The sequence below is a fragment of the Chiroxiphia lanceolata genome, chromosome 9 (genome assembly GCF_009829145.1).
Source record: "Chiroxiphia lanceolata isolate bChiLan1 chromosome 9, bChiLan1.pri, whole genome shotgun sequence".
NCBI lineage: Eukaryota > Metazoa > Chordata > Aves > Passeriformes > Pipridae > Chiroxiphia > Chiroxiphia lanceolata.
The window spans coordinates 29354107-29375977 of record NC_045645.1 but is presented as its reverse complement, the minus strand read 5'-3'; positions in this window follow the sequence as shown (position 1 = coordinate 29375977).

Sequence of the window (21871 nt, the reverse complement as noted above, 5' to 3'; positions counted from 1 at the left end):
AAATAAAAATGTTTTCATTTAAAAAAAAATTAAAGAAGAAGGAAAAAGTAGTCTTATAGTACTTCCTGCAGTTCTGCAACCAGTTTGGGGTATTTGTTTCTTACAGGGTGGGGGTTAGTGTTAGGTTTAGGGATGAAGCAGTATTTTTATCCTGGCAAACTTCATTACAAAAACATTTTACTAGTCTCTTTTGAAAGCTTTTTAGGGCAAGGGATTTTTGCCCTTTTAGTACAACTACAGCTATTTTATAGAGGATGCCTTGAAATTTGCATTTCAACTACAAAATCCCATTCTTGTCCCAGGTGATCCTGTTGTTTTTTCCCCCAGTGCCAACCATTATATCAACTTCATTTTCCATCCTTTTTTGTGGCCTTCCAGTCACTCCCTTTGCTGCTTCCTTGTCTCTCAGAACACAGCTCTGGACAGACCCAGAGGCAGCTCCCAGATAAATGTATGGATGTCAGGGATGCTCAAGAGCTCCATGGTCACACTTCAGGGCCCAGATGGTGAAGCAGAGATGCTCTGAGGGCATTTTCCCACTCCCAGGCATTTCTTTTTCTCCCTGGAGGTTTTTGCCTGCAGCCAAAGAAATATCTTCACTGCTCTTGAGAAATAATAAACCACCATTAACACTTATCACTGCCTGGGCTTTGTTAAACCCATTCTAAGCTTGCAGTGTAGTGCTGAATAGGACAAACAGGATGAGAGATGCTTTAATTAGTGTGCAGGCAGCTAAGCTCAATAATTCTGGTTTCCATGAAAAGGTTGCTGTAGTACAATGATGCTCATTCCAATTGCCCACAACTTTTTTTATTTTTTTTTTTTAAAATAACTTCTTGCTAATATTTGATGCAGCTTGAGTTTGAAATCAACTTTTAAAAGTCGAGTTTTGTTTTTTTACGGACTCAGAGGTAGAAGGTAAAACCTGTGTGTGTTGTACAAGACCATCTGTGTTTTAAATTTGCTGGAAATAAACCTTACAATCAAGTTGACCCTCAAAGGATCACACCAGAGAACACAGATCACCCCAGAATATCCAATATTTTACTTATGCTTTCATTCAGTTAAATTTCCACTCCAAAAAAACACATAAGCACAGGTTCTCTATGAATCCTCTTTGCCTTTAATATGAATTTGCCTTGCTAGCTCCCTTTTATACTTCTGTTATTATCCTTATGGATTATTTTTAGTGGTCCAACCAATTTAACCTTGTCACTTCTGTTAATTTTGTGACTTTTTGCCTTTATGTGTTGGTCTCTCTTTTCTTTTTAAATTTCTTCTTCTTAAGGATGCCTGGTACTAATTTCCTCTTTATTTCTGGCCTATGCACACTCAGGGTATTCTGACATACTGAGTTTTCCTTTCCTTTTTGTGCCTTGCCTGTCAGTCCTCATCCTCTTTGTTCCTCTGTTTCTAAAATACAAGCTATTTAAAAACACACAGTGACCATATAAAATACAGAAAATTACAGCAATCTGTCCAATTTGGAGCTCGAGGAGCAAGAAGTGGAACAATTTAGCTGCAAGGATGGAGCAAAAAGATCCTTTATTTTCTACCTTGGCTCCAGCATCCAAATCCCAGAATATTCTGAGTTGGAAGGGATCTCAAGAATCTTAAGTGAATGGCTTGGATGGGGATTGAACCCACAATCTTGGTGTTAACTTGCTCTAAACTAAGACTTTTACAATGATCTTGAAGAAGGCAAGTTTTTTTTCCTGCCAAACCAATGTTTAAAACATTGAGAAAGATGATATTTCCTTAGCAGTGTGAAATTCAGCTGATTTAGGGGCAGGGTATGGCTTGTCTCACACAAGGAACAACCAGCTCCATCAATATTATGGCTTCTGGTCTACACAAAGGAGACAAATATCTCCTGGAAACCCCTGCAAAGCTCATAGAAAAATCCATAAGCTGCTTTAGTCCTTGTTATATATTTAGTCCCTGTTGTGTGGCAGCATCCAACAAGAATTTCCTCCCTGGCTCCTGCAGCATTTTCTCCCTAAAAGCTCCAAGTGATGAATAAAGGCCATTTCTTCTTCTGGTGCCTGACATTGTAGCCATCGAATTGGGTTGTTGGTGACATCAACAGCTCTTCAGAGCTCTAGATCTGGACACAATAAATAATGTCCAGCACATGTGACAAGCTTAATAGATGTTGTTAGATTTGTTTTTGGTAAAAAAATATCCTGCTAAATGGGCCTCTCTTCTGGAAGAAACTATTTGCAAATACATCCACACACACCTTGAGCTTAGCTCAGAAAGGAAAGGTCCCTTCACGACTCACTTCTGCCATTACACTGAAAAACAGGATGTTTTAACTCTTTAACTGTTTTTGTCCTTTTAAATGATTCTCTTTATTCTTTATTATTTTTCTACTTTGCCTTCTTCTCAAAACATTATTTTTCTAGTGATGCTTCCCAAACTATTGCACAATTCACAGGATGTCACAAAGTGTGGGAAGATGGAAGCTCTTGAGTTCCTAAGGCAGTAAATACAGAGATATTGTGAATTTTCCACCTCATCAGACCCTCAGTTTTAAATCAAGGACAGCAGTGAGGGGGATGTCTAGAGCAGGTAATTCTGGCCATGGAGATGAGAGAGCTCACCTGGAACACTGTGACTGTTCTGGTGTCCCCAGCATGAGAAGGACATGGAACTGTTGGAGCAAGGCCAGAGGAGGCCACAAAGTCATGAGGGGACAGGATGAGGTCCCCTGTGGAGACAGGATGGGAGGGCTGGGCTTGTTCATCCTGGAGAAGAGAAGGTTGTGTGGAGAACTCACAGCACCTTCCAGGGGCTGAAGGGGCCACAGGGAAGCTGGAGAGGGGCTGTTCAGCAGGAACTGGAGGGACAGGAAAAGGGGGAATGGGCACTAACTGAAAGAGGGGAAATTTAGACTAAAAATGAGAAAGAAATTCTTGGCTGGGAGGGTGGGGAGGCCCTGGCACAGGTTGCCCAGAGAAGCTGTGGCTGCCCCTGGGTCCCTGGAAGTGTCCAAGGGCAGATTGGAGCAACCTGGGCTAGTGGAAGGTGTCCCTGCCCAGGGCAGGGGTAGAATTATCTGATCTTTCAGGTTTCTCCCAAGTCAAACTGTTTGGTAACTCTGTTATTCTATAATTTAAGATTTATGACTGACTGCCATTGAATTTTCAGCCCCAACTATTGTCTGATCCTTGCAGAGTTGAACCATTTGTTCAGTCACGGTCTTTAAATCCAGAACACAACACCCTAAAAGCTGGGAATATTCAGACATCTTTCCCAGTGTTGTTTGCAGTGTGTTCCCAGCTGGGGGTGTGAGAGGCTCAACCACGAGGAGGTGAAATGTGCCATAACCTGCTTCAGGTCCAGCTTTGAAAGGAAGGGGTTGTGTGCCAAGAGGGGGTAGAAATAATAAAAGAATGGTATTTTATTGAGATGTTTGCACCGTAGGAATTCTTGGCAGGGGATGAATTCAGTGTGAGGTCAGGACTGCTCTGGATGGCAGCTTCCAACCTGTGATTTGTGTTATATTAAGCTCTTCTAAAAATAAATTTTTCCTCATGGGTTTTCTCTCTTGCTAAGGATCTCACACATTCCAAGTTCAATTCTTAGATTTGGGTGTTGAACACTGCAAGATCTCAATTGTGAGACTTTTTTTTTAATCGCTGATGCATCACCCTGGTCAGAAAATCAAACATACTAAGGATTCCTTGCCTCACTCCTTCCCATGAATTAATGAGCCACTTGGGCAGGTTATTTTTCACAAAATAGGACAAAAAACCCTCACCACCCTTTGTCAGACATAGCCTGACAAAATGTTGAAGGGTAATTATTTTGGTAAACATTCAGATCCACACGATTCAAAGGGTTAAACACTTCTTGTCTGTGCAACAGTTGGAGCTTGGAAGTGTTGGAGTTGCCATGGAAACAATAGGTCTTTGATTCCAATTAAAAAAAAAAGTAAACAAGCTCTTTTTATGCCTCAGAGCTAATGAAATGTGGCCACCAACTTTGTGAGGAGTTATTATAAATACTTCTAAATCACTCCAGCAAGATTTCCTTTTTAATAAAGTAAAGCAAACCATAAAATGAAGAAGAAAAAAAAGGAGATATGGAACTGGTTCTTCCTGTTCCATGGAAGAGCTCCCAGGCCATGGAGGGTTGTGGTGGCTTTGGAAGACAGCATCAGTTTTGTGACAGGCACAGACCTTTAAAAGGCTGCTGAGGACTTTAAGGTCAAATTAGTTGGTTTTTCTTACAGGGAAACACACTTTTGATTGACATTTCTGATGGAACAAGCTCTTCCCTGGAGGAAATTCTGATTTTGTTAAGAAATCACTTCCCCTTTTCACGTCAAAAAGTTAAGAAATTTGGGGAATAACAGGGAAAATATTTTGTAAAATCTTTTGTAGTTAAGACTTTCTAGACAGGGATGGTGATTACACCAGAGACCTGTCTGGTGGAAAACTGCATATTGTTCCTGACATGGTGCTGGGTAAACTCCTGCTGGATGCATTAGTCCTGCAAACCACCCCTGCCACACTCAGATTGGTCCTTACAACTTGTTTTTTCCTTGTTTTCATGTGCCTACTCTCCTAACTAAGGATCACCTGCCACAGAGTTTAGTTTAAGCCTCTCTCAAGGGATTTTATTCTTCATTGTGTGATCTCTGGATGTGACCTTTCATTGACTGTGGGGCCAGTTAATGATTCTCGGGTGTTTGGAGCCTGAACTTGGCTTGGCTGTAGCAAAACTGATATTGTTGTGCCTGCTGAAGATACAGGGTTGTGTTAGTGGTTTCATCTATGGTGACAAAAAGACATAATGCTGCCTGGGTCATTTGCTCACAAGTTTAAAAATGGTGGGAATAAAATGGTTTTCTTCCGCCCAAACCAGATTGTGACCAAGTTTTTTACTGCAGCCTTTCCACAGGGTGAAAAATGCAAAACATCCCTTTTGGACCAACACAGAAACATTGCATTTCCATGTTGATTTACATAGAAAACAAAACTGTAAATGTATTTCCTCAGATCCAGTACTGATGAGATAAAACAACCCCCTGTGTACCTAACTGATTTTTAGTGGGTTTGATTAGTTAATGAGCTACACACAATTTTTTTTTTCCCCTGGTAAAAATACAGATGAGTAGGAAACAGTGAATGTCAACACTTTGGCCTTCATATTTCCCAGGAGCTTGTTTACAAAAGTACTAAAAAATGACACAGGAGGAATGAGGGCACAGAAGCCACCAGTCACCTGAGGCAGCTCTTCATACCTGGGCACAATGACATGTAGAGCAGCAGCCCAGCATTTCTACAACCCCTAGCAGAGGCCTTTTTCAATTATATTCTGCTCAATAAGTGCTACTTCCAGGGTTGAAGTCAGAACAAATTGGTTTTTTCCCTTTTTTTTTCTCTGCCGACACCTTCTGCACCTTTTGCAGAGGACAAGGAGGTGTCAAACACAAGTGCAGTGAGGGAACTTTGAAGGGCTTGGGAAATAAATTTCTCGTTCAGACTTCTGTGCTCCTTCAGAGTTTGTTGGGGGTTTTTTTTTGGGCTTCTGGGTGAGTTCTGCTGGCAGGGCTTGGATCACCACAGTCCAGCACATGGAAGGGCTGAGGAATGGGATAATTCAGGAATGTATAACTCCTGCAGATGTGCAAGAAAAAAAAGACCTGTCTGGCTTGTTCCCTCTATTGTGAGAGGGAGAGTTCGTGGTGCTGCTTCCCCTCCTGTGATCCCAGCACCACAACTTTCCCTGCTGTGGCTGCTCCTGGCAGATATTTGGGAAGGGCTGCCACACCCTTGTGTTCAGCCTTTGAAAAATGCAGATGGCACCTCTTTTTCGGCCTTCAAGATGCACCTGAAGCTTTTAAGAGGAGATCCAGGCAGTAGATTGGGCTCTGCAGTGGCCAGTGGTGATGAGAGCTGGTGGCCCTCATGGACATCATGGAGCAGCAACCACTGTGGAACACTTGGGATTGCAGCAGAGGAGCCTTCAGGTTTATAGGAGAAAATCAGTTGATGTAGGTGGGAAGGGACACAAGCCAAGTGAAAAGTGGATGGGAAGAACAAGGCTGAAAGGACAAGGAAATGTTGAATGCACAAGTGAGAGGGAAGAATGCAGCTCCAAGTTAGGAAAATTAGGGAAGAATGTTGGGCTTGACAGTTTTGGGATAGTAAATAGGAATTCTGAGCTGGGAAGCTCCAAAATTTGTCTGTGCTGGGGCACTGGTGGGAGGAGATGGGAAGGGTATTAAAAGACACATTGCCACTTTGGAATCTGCAGGTGGGATTTGTTTTAGAGAGGGCTGTTCCCTCTTTTTTCCTGGGGAAGAGGTGGCAGTCAGAGCCTGGCCAAGGTTCCCTTCCCAACATCAGCCTCCGTCGCCTGCCAGGCCTCAGCAGGCACTGAAAGCAAAACTTCTGGGTTACTGTGAGACCAGGAGATGATTTTCAGGAGAGAGTTTCCTTTCAGCAGGATCTATTTTCAAGCTGACTTTTCCCAGCAATCTCACAGCTCCTTCCAGGCCGCTTTTATTTCAGCTTGAAAAGCTTTTAGGTGCTGATGGGCCTGGCTGGGGAGGAGATAGACAGGCTCTGCACTGGTTTCAGTGCTGTTCACTTCCCTTTAAGCTGTGCACAAGGAGCCTTAAACCACATCCTTTAAGGAGGAACCCTCGTTAAAAGGCCCAAGGCAAGGAAATACAGCAGCTCTGGAGTTCCTTCTGCTGCTTCAGGACCTTTGATCTTTGAGTCTTTGACAGACCTTTAAGTATATTGTACTTGCAGAGGTGGTTGATATGAGGATATTTGCCAAATGATAACTTTGGATCCCAGGTGGATCTTCCTGTGATTGCAGGCACGAATCCACAGCCACAGGGAGGTTTTCTCTCTCCTCAGAGAGAGAAAACTGTGCCCATGGTGCTCAGTCCCAAAATAAATGGCCCTGGGAACCACACCTTGGTCACCTGCCCCAGCAGGGAGCACTTCCACAAACACAAAGCAGAAAAACACATTTTCCCCAGAGTTGCTCTTTGCAGGAGGAACATTCCCATTTATTGCATCACAAAAACGTTGGATTTTGGCAGCCAATTTGCTGCTCTGCCTGGGGGCTTTTTCCAGAGGGGAGGAGGAGCCAGAGGCAGAGGGATTACCTGTCAGAGCAGGGATTTGGAGTGAATGTTTGCTGTTAACATGACAGACTGGAGCTGCTCCTGCCTGCCAAGCACATTTGGCTGCTGGGGGGGGTCACACTCACTTTTATGGATTTTCAGCTTTCCTTTATTTGCTCTGAATTTACTCGTGTGGATTTTTTACTTTAACTCTTGGAGGCAGCTGGAAACAAGGTGGTAGATTACGGTGTGGGGGAATAGTACTGCCATTTGTATTTGTTGGACTGCCCAGGGAGCAGATTTGTTCCACTCACTAGAGAGGGAGAGAAGCTTAAAACCATCAGCAGGAGTAGCAAAGTTTGTTTGTACAGAGTAATAACCCCACAAGCAGGACTTTCCCAAATGAGTGTGTGCTAAACTGATCTTCCAGCATTTAATGACTTTGGGAGGCAATAGGAGAAGATATCCATCTTTTTTCTCCCTAAGCTACATGGGAGATTGGATGGGATAGCCTTTGTTAGCCTGAGCCCTGGCTCTGAAGGCTGTAAAGGATTTAAATACCAACCAAGGCTGAGCTTTCCATACAATTCACAAGAGTCTGAACCAGCCTCCCAGCTTGAAGAAACATCTGCAGTGACCATAGGATGTGGGCTCCAAGTGTGATTTTCCCCATGAGAACCTTGTGAGGCTCTTTATGTCAAAACCCACAGTGAGAGAGGAGGTGGTGACACTCCTGTTCTTACCCAGCAGAAAACACTCTGTCTAATTTTGCAGTCGGCAGACACTGTAGGTTTTATCTCACATCCAAACATTGGATGTCTGTGCTCCAGTTTTAAACCAGCCAAAGAGATTCAGGCTCTCACCCACCCTGGGTTTATTTTCTCTGTTCCAGTGGGTGTTTCTCAGGGCTGTGTTTTGGTTGCCCTGAGGAAAAGGCTAATGAGAGAACAATTTGTGTGTGCCTGCCAGGGCCTTCTCCTCACCTCCTCCGCCTCCTGGCTCTTTGCAATGAGATGATCTTTAAGTTCCCAAGCTTTTCCATGATCTTTTCAATCTTGGAGCCAATTCCAGTCACAATAAACTGGGATAGATCTCTAAAGCTGTAACTTCTTGCAGGTGTCACTGAACTACATGGCTGAATAAAGCTGGGAGGTGCCCTTAGTAGTCTCTCTGGTGAGCAGAAGATGCCCATAAAGATCAGGTTTTTTTGGATAAAGAAGCAAGAACTGAGGGAATACTTTGGAAACGCCCGGCTGTCAGAGATGGGCGTTTACAGCAGGTTTTTCAAGATTAGAGAAATGAGGCAACATAAACGTTCTTATTTCAAGGAAAGTTCACCACCATACAACTTTGGTTTGGGAAGGGAAGGTTTGGGAAGGGAAGGTTTGGGAAGGTTTGGGAAAGGAAGGGAAAGGAAGGAAGGGAAGGTTGGGAAGGGGAAGGTTTGGGAAGGAGAGGTTGGGAAGGTTTGGGAAGGGAAGGTTTGGGAAGGAAGGTTTGGGAAGGGAAGTTTGGGAAGGGAAGGGAAGTTTGGGAAGGGAAGGGAAGGTTTGGGAAGGTTTGGGAAGGGAAGGTTTGGGAAGGTTTGGGAAGGGAAGAGAAGGTTTGGGAAGGGAAGGTTTGGGAAGGGAAGGTTTGGGAAGGGAAGGTTTGGGAAGGGAAGGTTTGAGAAGAGAAGGGAAGGGAAGAAACTTTCCCTGGCTTTATGGGATTGAGTAGTACAATTTAGCAGGGGCTGCCCAGGGAGGTTTGGAGTGCCCAACCCTGGAGGTGTCCCAGGAAGGCCTGGCCGTGGCACTCAGTGCTCTGGGCTGGGGGACAAGGGGGGCATCGGGCACAGTGGGGATCCATGGGCTGGGAGGGCTTTTCCAACCTTGAGGATTCTGGAATTCTGTGACTCTGTAACGTTTCAAACAACCCACACCCTGTGTGTGCCCCTACATCCTCCATCCTTTTTCCCCAGCCCCTCTCCCAGCCCCAGCAGGGTGCAGGTGACTCCTCAGTTCGTGTGCTCTGCTTCCAGCTTTAGCAGGAGCCTGTTTGAAAGCCACCAACTTTCCAGGCGTGTGTTTTCAGCTGTGGTTTCTTCTGCTGCCCTGCCAAACCCGGCACTTCCAAATGAGCAGTCACAGGGAAACAACTCCCAATAGCACTGCTGCAGGAGGTTCCAGTGATGTTGGAACTCTATTTATTATATGCTTGAGAGCCCCGGGAAGCAGCACAAAGCTGTGCATTAATACATGGGCAGGCAGGAGACAGACAAGGCAGATGCTGCATTTCCCACAGCTTCGTTGGAGCTGGAGAACAGCGAGTCCTCGCCCTGCCTGTCGGAGCTGCTCAGCCTGATGGCCTCTTTAGAGGATCCCCCCAAAATGCTGACATGCAGGCACGGCTGACAGCCTGTCTGAGAGCACTGGGAAGTAGAAGAGAGAGAGGTTTCTCCTGTTCAGCTCCTCTAATGAACCTGCTCTGCCTCTGAGGCAGCTTCAGGTTCAGTGTGTGATCCAAGAGATGAGTGGGGTGAACAAGCTGAGGAGCTCAGGAGTAAGTGGATGGGATGTTTCATGGATGCACCAGAGCAGGAACATGTGAACATGTGGAAAAGCCTCAGTGCAAAATCGGGGTCTAATACCAGTTTGGGGTACCACAATATAAGAATGATCTAAAGCTGTTGGAGAGTGTCCAAAGGAGGGACACAAAGATAAGGAAGGGTCTTGATTTGAAGCTGTGTGAGGAAACTGAGGGCACTTGGTGTGTTCAGCTGGAGCAGAGGAGACTGAGGGGAGACCTCAGTGCAGTTCCAAGTGCCTGGGCAGGGGCAGAGGAGGGGCAGGGACTGAGCTCTGCTCTGGGGGACCAGGGACAGCACCCAGGGAACAGTTGGAGCTGTGTCAGGGCAGGCTCAGGTTGGATCTCAGGCAAAGGTTCTTCCCCCAGAGGGTGGTTGGGCACTGCCCAGGCTCCCCAGGGCAGGGGGCACAGCCCAAAGGCTGCCAGAGCTCCAGGAGGTTTGGACAATGCTCTGAGGGACGGGAGAGATTGTTGGGGTGTCTGGGGCAGGGCTGGGAGCTGACTGGATGATCCCTGTGGGTCCCTCCCAGCTCAGCACATCCTGTGACTCTATCATCCAGGGATTGTCCAGGCAGGTCCTGCAGCTCAGACAGAATGTTCCAGCTCTCTCCCAGCTGCACAGGGCAGCAGCAATCGATGTCCCCCCAGCTGCCAGCAGCTCAATCTCATACTTTTTTTCATTTCTTCCCTCCTTTTCCATCCTTCCCAGCCAGCCCAGGGCTGTGCAGAGAGCACGGCTGAGCCCAGGCTCGGCCTCAGGCAGGGCCACAAGAGCTTCTCTCAGCAAGAGACACTTGGAGAACAAAAATGAACAATTTTCCCCAAGCAAAGGAGAAAAAATGAATTCCTTTACCAGTCTTTCCTTCCCACAGGCCTTTTGTCCAAGTGACTTGGAGAGGAAATGTTTTCCTCCAGGTAAAATCAGTTCAAGTTGTCCAACAGGTAACAAAAACTACATCTTGTTGCTTGTTTTGATTTACTTAAAAACATATAAATCTCTAACTGAGCCTCAAATGCACTGGTATTGCTGGTTTCCAACATAAGGAAAGCTCTTCATCCCAGTTATTTGAAACAGCCTTGGCTGTGCAGGACCAGGAGCTGGACTGGATGATCCTTGTGGAACCTCCAAATAGGTTACAAATGACACAACTGAGGACTTCTGATATCCAGCTCCTTGTTCCAGCTGAACTATTTCCCTCTGCAGAACTGCTGCTCTTGTTGCATCATCATAGTTTTGTAAATTCTCCTCTTTTTTTCCCTAAAAAAACCTTGGCTATTCATAAACCTTGGTGTGTGCAGAACAACGATTGAGATGAGCAGCCTGAGTTTCACCTTCAGAGCCTGCAAATTAAAGCTCAGTGGAATGAAAATAAAGGGAATTAGTGCCTTTTATTTTGGTTAATTTTTGGAACACACGTGGCAGGTTATCTTTCCCTATTATAGATCCACCAGCCCTGGGTCTGCACACAATGATGTATTGGTTGGTTTTCCCATGGTACCTTATTTTGATGTTTTTTTTCAAAAAAGAAATTTTTTATTAGGCAGGAATTCTGCTGGAGCAGAATCACAGCTTGTAGTTTGAATTTTTGACTTGTTCTTCGAGTTTAACTTGAGTCCCTCATGTTTTCTCCCAGTAGAATGACTTGTGGATCTCTGTGAAAAAGTGCGATTTAATGATATTTTAAAAGGTTTTTTTTGTTTATTCAATTTATTTTTGCTAATATGGATATTTTCACTTATTTATACCTAATCAGCACTGGAGAGAGGAGAGCAAGGAGAGCAATTATTCTTCTGGTCACCATTTGAAAATATTCCAGGTACAAGGGAAAGAGCTGCCACTTAATCTACATTTCTTCTGTGCATCAGATGTGACACCTGCAACCCATTGAAAAAGCAATTTATCATTACATATAATTGCTTTTTTACCTTCTGTGATTTAAAGCAATTAATTAGGATAGAGTTTGGAAATTCTTTCTAATAAGACTAAACAGTGAAGATCTCTTTTTTCTTGTTTCCTTCCCAGCAAAATAGAATAAAATTATATTTTATATTTAGAAGAAGACAAAACAAGTCCTGGGGAAAAAATCCCTTTCTCCATCTAGGATCATTTCTTGGATTTTTCTCTGAGTAGCTCTGAACTGTTATGTCTAGTTTGGTTCCTTATTTCTTTGGCAACCTGCTGCAGTGCCACAACAATGTGGAGGAAAGATATGACCAGAAAAAAGGTATATTTGTTCTTTGATGGATCAGTTAATCTAATTAATCCAATATAACAATATCCAATTAATCCAATATAATACTACTTTATGTTTCTTTTTCTGATAAATATGGAGAAACAAGGAAAGAAGTATTAAATAAATAAGGCAATGAGGTTTTTCCATTGGACATTAAATAGTAGGATGTGTAAAATTGTAAAATATTTCCTTTGAATGCAGTAAGAGACACCAGGGACCAAACTTTCACCCAAAAGGCAAAGAAAATTTGCTACTGGTATAGGATTAGAACTGGCCCTGTGCAGGAGCATCCCAAGAGCCATAGGGTGGGATTGTTGGGGTCAGGAATTGGGCTGGATGATCCCTGTGGTCCCTTCCAGCTCAGGCTGTTTTATGATTCCCTGACTCTCTGAAAACTGAACATAAACTGTTGGATTCCAAAATTTGGATATCAGAAAAAGAAACTGCTGAGTTTAAACAGGGGCTACAGAAGCTGGGAAAAACCCTCTTCATTGACCTCATCTCTGGGGAATTTTCCTGCCTTCTCCAGCAGGGTGTGAAGAGACTTTTCATATAATGTCCTATTGTATCTGCTCCTCCCTGCATAATCCTGTCTCAAGAGACGTGAATGTCTTTCCCCCATGAAAATCCCCTAAAATAAGTAGGTTTTTTCCCCATGAGGTAATTCCTAAGACCCCAAGAAGTGTAACTTGGATTCTCCCCTGATGTCATCTCTGTGAAAACCCCAAAATGTATAAGTCAGGTCATCCCCTGAAATGCCCTAATTGTAATAATTGTAATAGGTGCAACCCCCTGATGAGTGTGTAGACCCTAAACCCTTTAAATATGAATTTGTAAGTCCAAGAAAACATTCCAGCTTCTTGCCCCCAGGTTGGGATCATCTCAGCTTTATTGACCTCCACATAAACCACCCCACCACAACAAGTGCAACCTTCCACAGATGATGGTGGATCATCATCAATCGATCCCAGAGCTGTTATTCCAGTGGAAGGGAAAAGCCTCTTACCTGGGGTAAGTGGAAAACCCTGCCCCTCACCCCCTTGTGCTGCCAGAGAGAGGAACAGGGGGCTGCACAGCTCAGAGTTCGGGTTCATCTCCAGAGACATCTTTCTCTGCCCATCAGTCCTTGGCCCACCTCCCTGAAAAGGGGGACTGATGCTTTGAAAACCCCTGAAAGCAGAAAGAGGGGAAAAGCCCACCTCCTTCATCCCTGCACACCCATTTTTGGTGGGGGAGAAAAGTATTAAGCCAGAGAATCCCAGAATCATTAAGGCTGGAAAAGCCCTCTGAGACCATGGAGTCCAATCATTAATCCACCACTCACCTCTGGCCCTAAAATGAGTGGGTGGGCATAAAAAGTCCTGGCAGAAACCACTGGATCAGATTAAATGTGGCTTTTCCTTCCCCCACCAGCCACGGAATCCACAGAAGTGAAGGTGCTCCATTCTTGAGTGGAAGATGCTCCATTCTTGAGTGGAAGATGCTTCCACACTTCCAGCTGGAGAGTTCCCAGTGTTTTGTACTTGGCAAAGAACTCAGAAATACGTTGCAAGATCCAGCTCAGTGGGTTTTTTGACCAAAAATAAGACCCCCAGGGTCTGGGTTGCTTAAAAATGCTTCTCATGGAGCCTGAGCACAGCACAAACAGCTCCAAATTGAAGAAGGCAGTGAAATCACAGAGAAAATTAACAACCTTTTACCTGCTGTTGTCACTGCCAACATAATCAGTTTGTATTTCTCTGCATATCCTCTGAATCAAACCCGTTGTCTCTGCTTTTAAAAGAAAAAATTATACAAGTTTAAATTCCTTAATTTTTATTCGGGGAGTTTCCTTGTGATGGACGATGCTTCGAGTCATCCTTTTATCTTTCATTTCGTTGTTATTGTATGGTTTTTTCCAAAATACCTTGAAGAAAATGGGATGGACACAGCTACCTGTTGTTGAGACCTTTTGTTTGTAGGGTTTGCTCTGGTCTGACGACTTTCAAGCTGTGTAAAGACAGGACCAGTGTGGCTGCACAGAGACAGTTTTGAGGGTAGATGCAGCAGAGGAATTGCAAACCACATCTTTTCCATAATCCAGCATAGAAAATCCCTCCATCTGCCAAAGCCTGACTACTTTGAGGGAAAAGCCCAAAGTTCTGAACCTTGAGAAGTGCTGGAATTTGATTGTTTAGAAATATTAGAAGGCTGGGGCTTAATAGCTCTGTAAGTATGATGTGTTTTGATGCTGTCCATCAATCTCAATTTCTCTGAGTTCAAAGTAATTGCTGTCATGTGTTTTATTTAACAAAGCCCAGTGATAAACAGGACTGGGATAACTCCTGGGCTCCCCCTGCCACAGCCATCGATTCCCTGCTGCTGGGAGCTCAGACTTCACTCCTGGATGGGCCCCGCAGATAAATCAGAGCAGAAAGACACTTTATTTGGTGCTGTTTCACTAACCTTGGGAGGATGTGAGCAGCAACAAGTGCATGGCTGAGATGGATCCAAGGATGCCGAAGATGTGACAAGTTATTCATGATGAGTTTTGGTGGAAAGTTTGTCACAATGTATTTAAAGACAGCAACAGCTGAAACCGTGTTTTTAAAAGGTTGACCATCATTAAGTGTGCAGGAGGACAGTTAAATGGGCAAGAAATCCAGCTGAAAAATAACACAGAAAAATTAATAAATTCCTCCCATCTTCCTTTTTTTTGTTCTCTTGCTGCCTGAACACTGCAGCTCTTCATTCCCACATCAGTACCTGCCCATGAGCCAGAGCCCCTCCCGCTCCCCTGGCTTTTTTGGGACTCCTTTGAATTGCTTTAATGTGTCTCCTTTCATCTAAACTTACCCAAATAATTGGCAAACTTTGCTACATTACTGCTCCTCCCCTCGTCAGAAAAATTAAGTCCATCCATTTCTGTCTGGGTATGGAAATTTTGCAGCTCCCAGGAGTTATGGTTTTTTTTCCGGTGATTAAAGAAAATCATTCAATTCTGCTGTTTTACTTCTTCTTGCAGGACTGCTGAGTGCAATGTTCTCTAGAGAACTTGACAAAAGGAGTTTTGAAAACCCAGATAAATTACTTCACTAATTTTGGCCGTCACGTGTTGCTGTTCTCAAAGGATGCCAAGAGAATAGAGGAGTTTCATTCTTCCACGTGGCTTTGCCCTTATGTTTTTGCTTAGATGGAAAGTTTTGGGGCACAGAGACTGGTGTTTTTTTTGAAAAGTGCATCAGTTTTAGCCAAAAAGGTCTCAATTGAAGACCTGAGGTGTTATTAAAAGGCCTGGTGTCATCAAGCCTAGTTCTGCTAATTCTGCCTGTTCTGATTAAGTTTAGAAGCTGAAAGAGGGGAGATTTAGATTAATTATTAGGAGGAAATTCCTCTCTGTGAGGGTGGGGAGGACCTGGTACAGGTTGCCCAGAGAAGCTGTGGCTGCCCCTGGATCCCTGGAAGTGTCCAAGGCCAGGTTGGAGCAACCTGGGCTATTGGAAGGTGTCCCTGCCCACGGCAGGGGTGGCACTGGGATGGGCTTTAAGGTCACTCTCAACCCAACCCATTCCAGGATTCTGGAGCCCCTCTGCTCTGGAGCCAGGCTGGGAGAGCTTGGGGGGTTCACCTGGAGAAGAGAAGGATCCAGGGAGACCTGGATAACCCCTTGCAGGGCCTAAGGGGCTCCAGGAGAGCTGGAGAGGGACTGGGGACAAGGGATGGAGGGACAGGACACAGGAATGGCTTCCCACTGCCAGGGGGCAGGGAGAGATGGGAGATTGGGAAGGAATTCCTGTCTGTGAGGGTGTTGAGGCCCTGGCACAGGTTGCCCAGAGAAGCTGTGGCTGCCCCTGGATCCCTGGAAGTGTCCAAGGCCAGGTTGGACGGGGCTTGGAGCAACCTGGGCTAGTAGAAGGCATCAGGGTTGGAACTGGATGGGCTTCATGTCCCTTCCACTCAAACCATTCTATGGTTATTCTGTTAGTTCCCAGACACCAAAATCCCATTTTATGTGTAGTTTTCAGATCAACAGATATCCTCACAGGCTTCTTTTAAAGGCAAGCACAGCTCAAAGCAGTTTCTTATCAGCTGATAAAGGTGGCCATAACCTGTGCAGCAACTCTGCACACACCACCAGTGTGATACTGCCACCAAGTTTGGTTTTAAGCATTTTTTTTTTGCAGTCTGGAGACTTGCTGCACTCCAGGGAATCTGACAAAAACAGCAGGAGCAATTAGGAAGTCATTCCACAGCAGAATGATTTCCTAATTATTACTGTTTCCCCTCCCAGCTGTGATGATTGTGCTTTTCTGTCTGACTGGCTTTTGCTTCCCAGGTCCTGAAAGCTCCCTCAGTGGTGCCTTCCAACCTGAGCTGTGCTGCAGTGCTGTGATAATCATGGAATAACAGGGAGCTCTGCAACCACTTCTCTGTGTGTTCATTGTTTCAGCAGGACATGCCATGAGCGTGATGAGAGGAACCTCTGACTTGAGTGTAACCTTTCTCCTTTCCCTTAGAACTCAGAAACAATTATCCAAGCACTTCAGGTCTATTTGCATCTATTTAAAGCAATGAAAACAACTCTTAAAATGGTTTGTCTGTTTGCTTTGAGCTCAGTCCACGATGGAAGTAGCACTGAAAACACTCGCTGAAACCTCAGGCATGAAGTTTTGTGCTGAGAGTCTTCAGTAACAAAAACCTTTGGGACACTCATGTTAAGGCCCTAAAAAGCTAAATGAGAGCACACAGATCGTGAAGAAACAAGAATGATTTATTTTCCTTGATTATTTATTTAAGTCCCCTCAAAAGGCGACTGCTTTGAGCAAACAGAGGAGCTGCGTTGCTTTATCCCTGTGGGCTCTGTATAAATCCAGCTACACACTCAGACAAACAGGGATTGCCCTTTGCAGAGCCCCAGAGTGCTGGAAATTTGGTGACTACAGCATATTCCATATATTGAATCATAGAATCCTGGAATGGTTTGGGTTGGAAAGGACCTTAAGCTCATCCAGTTCCACCCCCTGCCATGGGTAGGGACACCTTCCACTCTCCTAAGTTCCTCTGAGCCCCCATCCAACCTGACCTTGGACATTTCCAGGGCAAGAACTTTAATCCTAGACCTTGTGTTGCCTTGCCATGACCAGATTAACTCAGGGTACTTTTACCACTGCTCCCTGTCCAAAGCAAACCGAATCCCTCTCTGAGCTGGGTTTTGATTCCCAGGTCCTGTTTGCAGCAGCTCTGTCCCTGAGACCACAGGCACTGCAGGAAGAGCATGGCCATGGCAATAAACACTTAAATCCTCTTTCAAACTGCTGGTTTTAGTGCTTCTCTTCTAAAACCAGAAGTGATGTGCTGGAAAGAACTGCCCTGCTGATGGCAGTGAAGGCTTTCAGTCCCTCTGCTCATCAGGTCGGCTGAATTTGTCTTTCACGGAAGGTTCTTCTGCCTTTTGATTCTGTTCTTTCCCAAAGGTGCTGGACTTCCAGCATGGCTGTGATTATCCTCATTTAGTCTGGAGACTCCCCAGGTCACCAGGAGGTCACCAGCCAATGTCCCTTCCAAGTCAGCTTTGCAGGGTTGGTTTGTTTGCTGAGCTACTTCCCCTGGTGGACAATGATATTTCTTCCAACGAACAGGTCTCATCCTCACGTTTTGCTGAGTTAGGGAAAGTTTTTCTCAATTTCTCAGCTCATTTCTGGAAGTTCTGGGCTACTTTTGTTGCCTAATTAATATACTGCTGAGAAATTAATTAAATTGTGAAGCGCATCAATGAGTGGTGACATTCATCTTTCATCCAGCAACTGTGCTGTGGATCACTGGCAGCAAAAATATCCTGGAAAATAGAAATCATGGCATCTGTTGTGCCAGTGGTTAATGGGGAAGCCGAAGTTCAGCCTTGCAAGGCAATAAATGAGCCAATACTTTACATGCTTCGATCTTCAAGGTTTCACTTTCTCATATCATTTAACGAAGAAATGATTTTTTTTCCCTTTTGGGGATTTGTGTTGGGATAATCTCAGGCAACGTGTCGGATTACGTAAAAAGAAAATACCTCAGTTTGTTCACAAACTTAAACAAACAATACCTTCCACTGGTTGCATTTTGAAATGTAAATATAAACCATTTTTGCATCATCGAGTTTTCACAGCACGAGTCTAATGGCCATGAGAATTTTGAAAAAGGTCTCTCTTTTTGGCACTCAGTTGGGTGTGATACACTCAATTTGAATTTTTAAATGTTCTTTTTTTTTTTTTCTCTCTCAGTAACCTCTATCCTACAGAGAAGTTTCTGTAAAGTCACCTTAAATTACGTTTTCAGCTCTCTGACCCCCACCTGTGAATCTCTCACTGCTGAAGTTTACCTGCAGAACTATGAAAACATTTCAGAGATGGAACACTCCCAAAATTTCTTTTTTTTTTTTTTTCATAGAAAATACATAACATAAGCAGGTGCTAATTTTCACCCACAGGCCTCATTTTGGAAATCCCAAGTGTTTTGCTCACACCCAACTGACATCCACTGATTCTCAAACTTACTCAAAGATGTTCTTCAGCACAATGAAGACACAGTTCCACCTCAGAAGGGATTTACATTTGCACTTCAAAGAGGAAAAACATTGACAGTGAGAGTTTTTGGAGAATATTCCACAAACACTCCCTTGTCTGCTTTTTCTTCTTCTAATATTTTATATTATTTGTAAGTGGTGCTACCCGACTTTGGACAAGCTCAGAGAGCATCAAAAGCATGTAAAAGTTTTCCAAAGTTTGGAAGATGCATTTTTGTTTTAGTGAGATGTATTTCGGTGACATTTCTTTGGTAAAGAATTGTAATTAAAGAAAATAATTAAAAAATTGACGGGCTCATAGCAGTTCAGAGCAATTAGGGGAGGTAATTAGAAGCACGATAAAAGGGCTGTGGTGGAAAAGGAATTTAAACCCTCGTTGAACTGTTACATCAAAAAGTGAATAAGAAAAAGAGTAAATTAAAAGTAGGGCTTATTGCTGGTAGGCAAAGGATAAAGCCAATTATTCTGGAAGAAGGAGTGCAAACTTCTTTATCTGGGGCTGCCATTCATCACGTTGAATGAGGCTCCTCAATAATGTTCTTAGGGCCTGCAAAAAAACTGGGCAGGCAGTGACAGGACAAGGCAGAATGGACACAAACTCACAGAGAGTAGGTTTAATTGGATATTGAAACAAAGGAATTAAACCCAACAACTAAAAAATCACTGGGGTTCGACATTCCCTTAATATGCCAGCTGGGGATTCAATGGAATCAATTCACCACCCGTGAACCAAAGGATCAGTACAAAGTTTCAGGTGTAAATACAGAATTCATCGAAACCTCTTCCCACAAGCCCAACCTCGAATTCTGTCATAATTCAGGGCTCAGATATCACCCTGGAGTTCACTGGTGGAGCAGGATTGCCATCTCACCTTCATTCCTTCTGGGGGGCAGTGGTTTTCACGGAGTTCTTCTAGCTTGGCAGGCCTCCTAGCTTCTGGTGATTGATCCAGTGACCTTAACTCCTAAACTAATTGTTCTAGAACCAACTAAGACACACATATTCATCACTGGTTAAAGGTGACAAGAATTTTCCATTAGCTTAAACAATCTTCAACTGAATTTACTTCTTAACAAAACATCTCTTCTTGATCAAGGTTTCTGAGGCCTGTAAGCTAATTTCTTGCAGGTGGGCCTACAGTACCCTATTTGTTCTTATGTTTCATCTGCATTCTACATCCTGTAACTACGTCCCAAAAGAAAAGACAACTACTATGCCAAGAAAGTAATATTTTAGTTGGTTAGGACACAATTTTTACCTAAGCTAAAACTTCTGGTTCCCTAAGTCACCTAGAAAGAGACACTCTCTCATTTCAATATCAGGAAGAAATCCTTCCCTGTGAGGGTGGGGAGGCCCTGGCACAGGTTGCCCAGAGAAGCTGTGGCTGCCCCTGGATTCCTGGAAGTGTCCAAGGCCAGGGTGGAGCAACCTGGGCTGGTGGAAGGTGGCACTTGATGGTTTTAATGAGCACAGTTTCCCCAAACAAAGGCCTGAAATCAAGCTAGATAACATTGGGGCTGTTTGATGTGACCAAAGGCTGTGTCCACCAAAGGGTTATTTGAACTGGATGGGAGGAGGAACAGGGAAATTAAATGAACTTGATGCCTGTTTTTCACACCAGGAGTGATTTGTTTTTCAGGGTAATATTTCCACGACAAAAATTCAAATGACCTATATGCTTAAAACTTCCCTCTTTGAGAGCAGCAGGGAAAAGGCCATGGTGTGATTCACAGGGAGTTTCCAGGAGATGCACAAATTGTCCTGGCCAGGAGAAAGGAGTTGCTCCATACACGTTCCACCCTGGAGCCGTGGAGGCGTTTTCATGTCCCCAGTGCCACGGGAACACTCGTGTGATAGAACTGATTTGTAACTCGTGTGTTTGATTACTGCTGCCCTCTGAAGCAGCCACCAGACAAGAGCTGTTGGTCTCCCTGGGTTCATCAGTGCTTAATTAATAATCAGACACACTTTTATCCACACACCATGACAGAGTTTGACAGTGAAAGGCATTTCAAACTACAGATTTAATGAGAGGACATAGTTTTTCTTTAATGACCGTAAATGGGCAGATTATTTAAATCAAAAGCTGTAATAAAAGTCTCCTCTTCGTGACAACACCACCAACAAATGTTGCCCTGCTAATCAACTTCCTGGTAAGACAGCAATGAAGCAGCTTAATTGTGGCCTGAATATTGTCATAGATCTCAGGAGCAGGAAGCACCTTTCTGACAGACTAATCTGCACTCCAGATAACCCCGTCCATGGGATAATTCTTCTGTCAAGCATCTCATTGGCTTGGAGATGGAGTAGCTCATTTAGAAGCCTGGGCAGCTCTGCTGAGCTGTAGCAATTCCCACCAGTTATTTCCCATCAGAAAAGCTGCTGGGGCAGACTCAGCACAGCCCAGGGGAGGCTTTGGTTCATCCTCACGTGTCCCTTCTCCCTTCCCTGAGCATGGGGAGGGAAACCAGGCTTTAATCCATGAAATAATGGCTCTGCCCAAGGCAGTAACACTCTCAGGGACAGGGTGGGGTTGTTGGGGTGTCCTGTGCAGGGCCAGGAGCTGGGCTGGATGATCCTGATGTGTCCTTTCCAACTTGGCTTATTCTGTGATTCTATGAACTAACATTCCCATGAGGGATTTTTCCAAATGATAAAGCTGCTTTTCACTAAGATTATGTTCAGGTATAGAGGTGGCTTCAGTAAAAACCCCACATTTATTCCCTCATGGAATCCCAGGATGGGTTGGGTTGGAAGGGACCTCAAAGCTCATCTCATGCCATGGGCAGGGACACTTTCCACTAGAGTGGAGGTGGCAACTTCAGTAAAAGAGGAAAGGACCAGACTGTCTTGTTTATTAAATCCCTTAGGTTTTCCTGGATGTTTCTTAGCCTGTTCTGTCATCTTGTATTATAAGAACAGTTGAAAGTAAGAATTTAAAATGTTTTCCTCCACTTTCCATTACCAGTTTGATTCTTTCCCAGTCATCCCTTATTTCAACTGGCCCTTAGAGCAGCACTGGAGTAGAGCAATTTTGTGTAATTAAAAAACCATTTAGGAGTCTAACTTGTGTGTTTTGGTGTTGAGTTTTTTATATATTTTTATTTCTGACCTCACTTCCTACATATTTATTCGGTTTTGGGGTGAGTCTTGCTCTAATCCAGGCTTTGGAGTAGTAGGAAACGGGGTTTTTTTTGTGTATTTTCTGAGCAATGCCAAGTTTTCTAACCTGTACTCCATAACACATTCCCCATCACTGACCTGAAACATCACCTACCCAGCAGGAGCATATTCCAAATTCCCTGTGTGGGCTTCCTTGCTGTGACAGAGCAAGAAACCATCCGGCTCAACACTTCCCTGAGGTCATCAAACAACCACTAAATATCAGATATCTGACCTTCTGCTGCCTTGTGATGGGTTTGA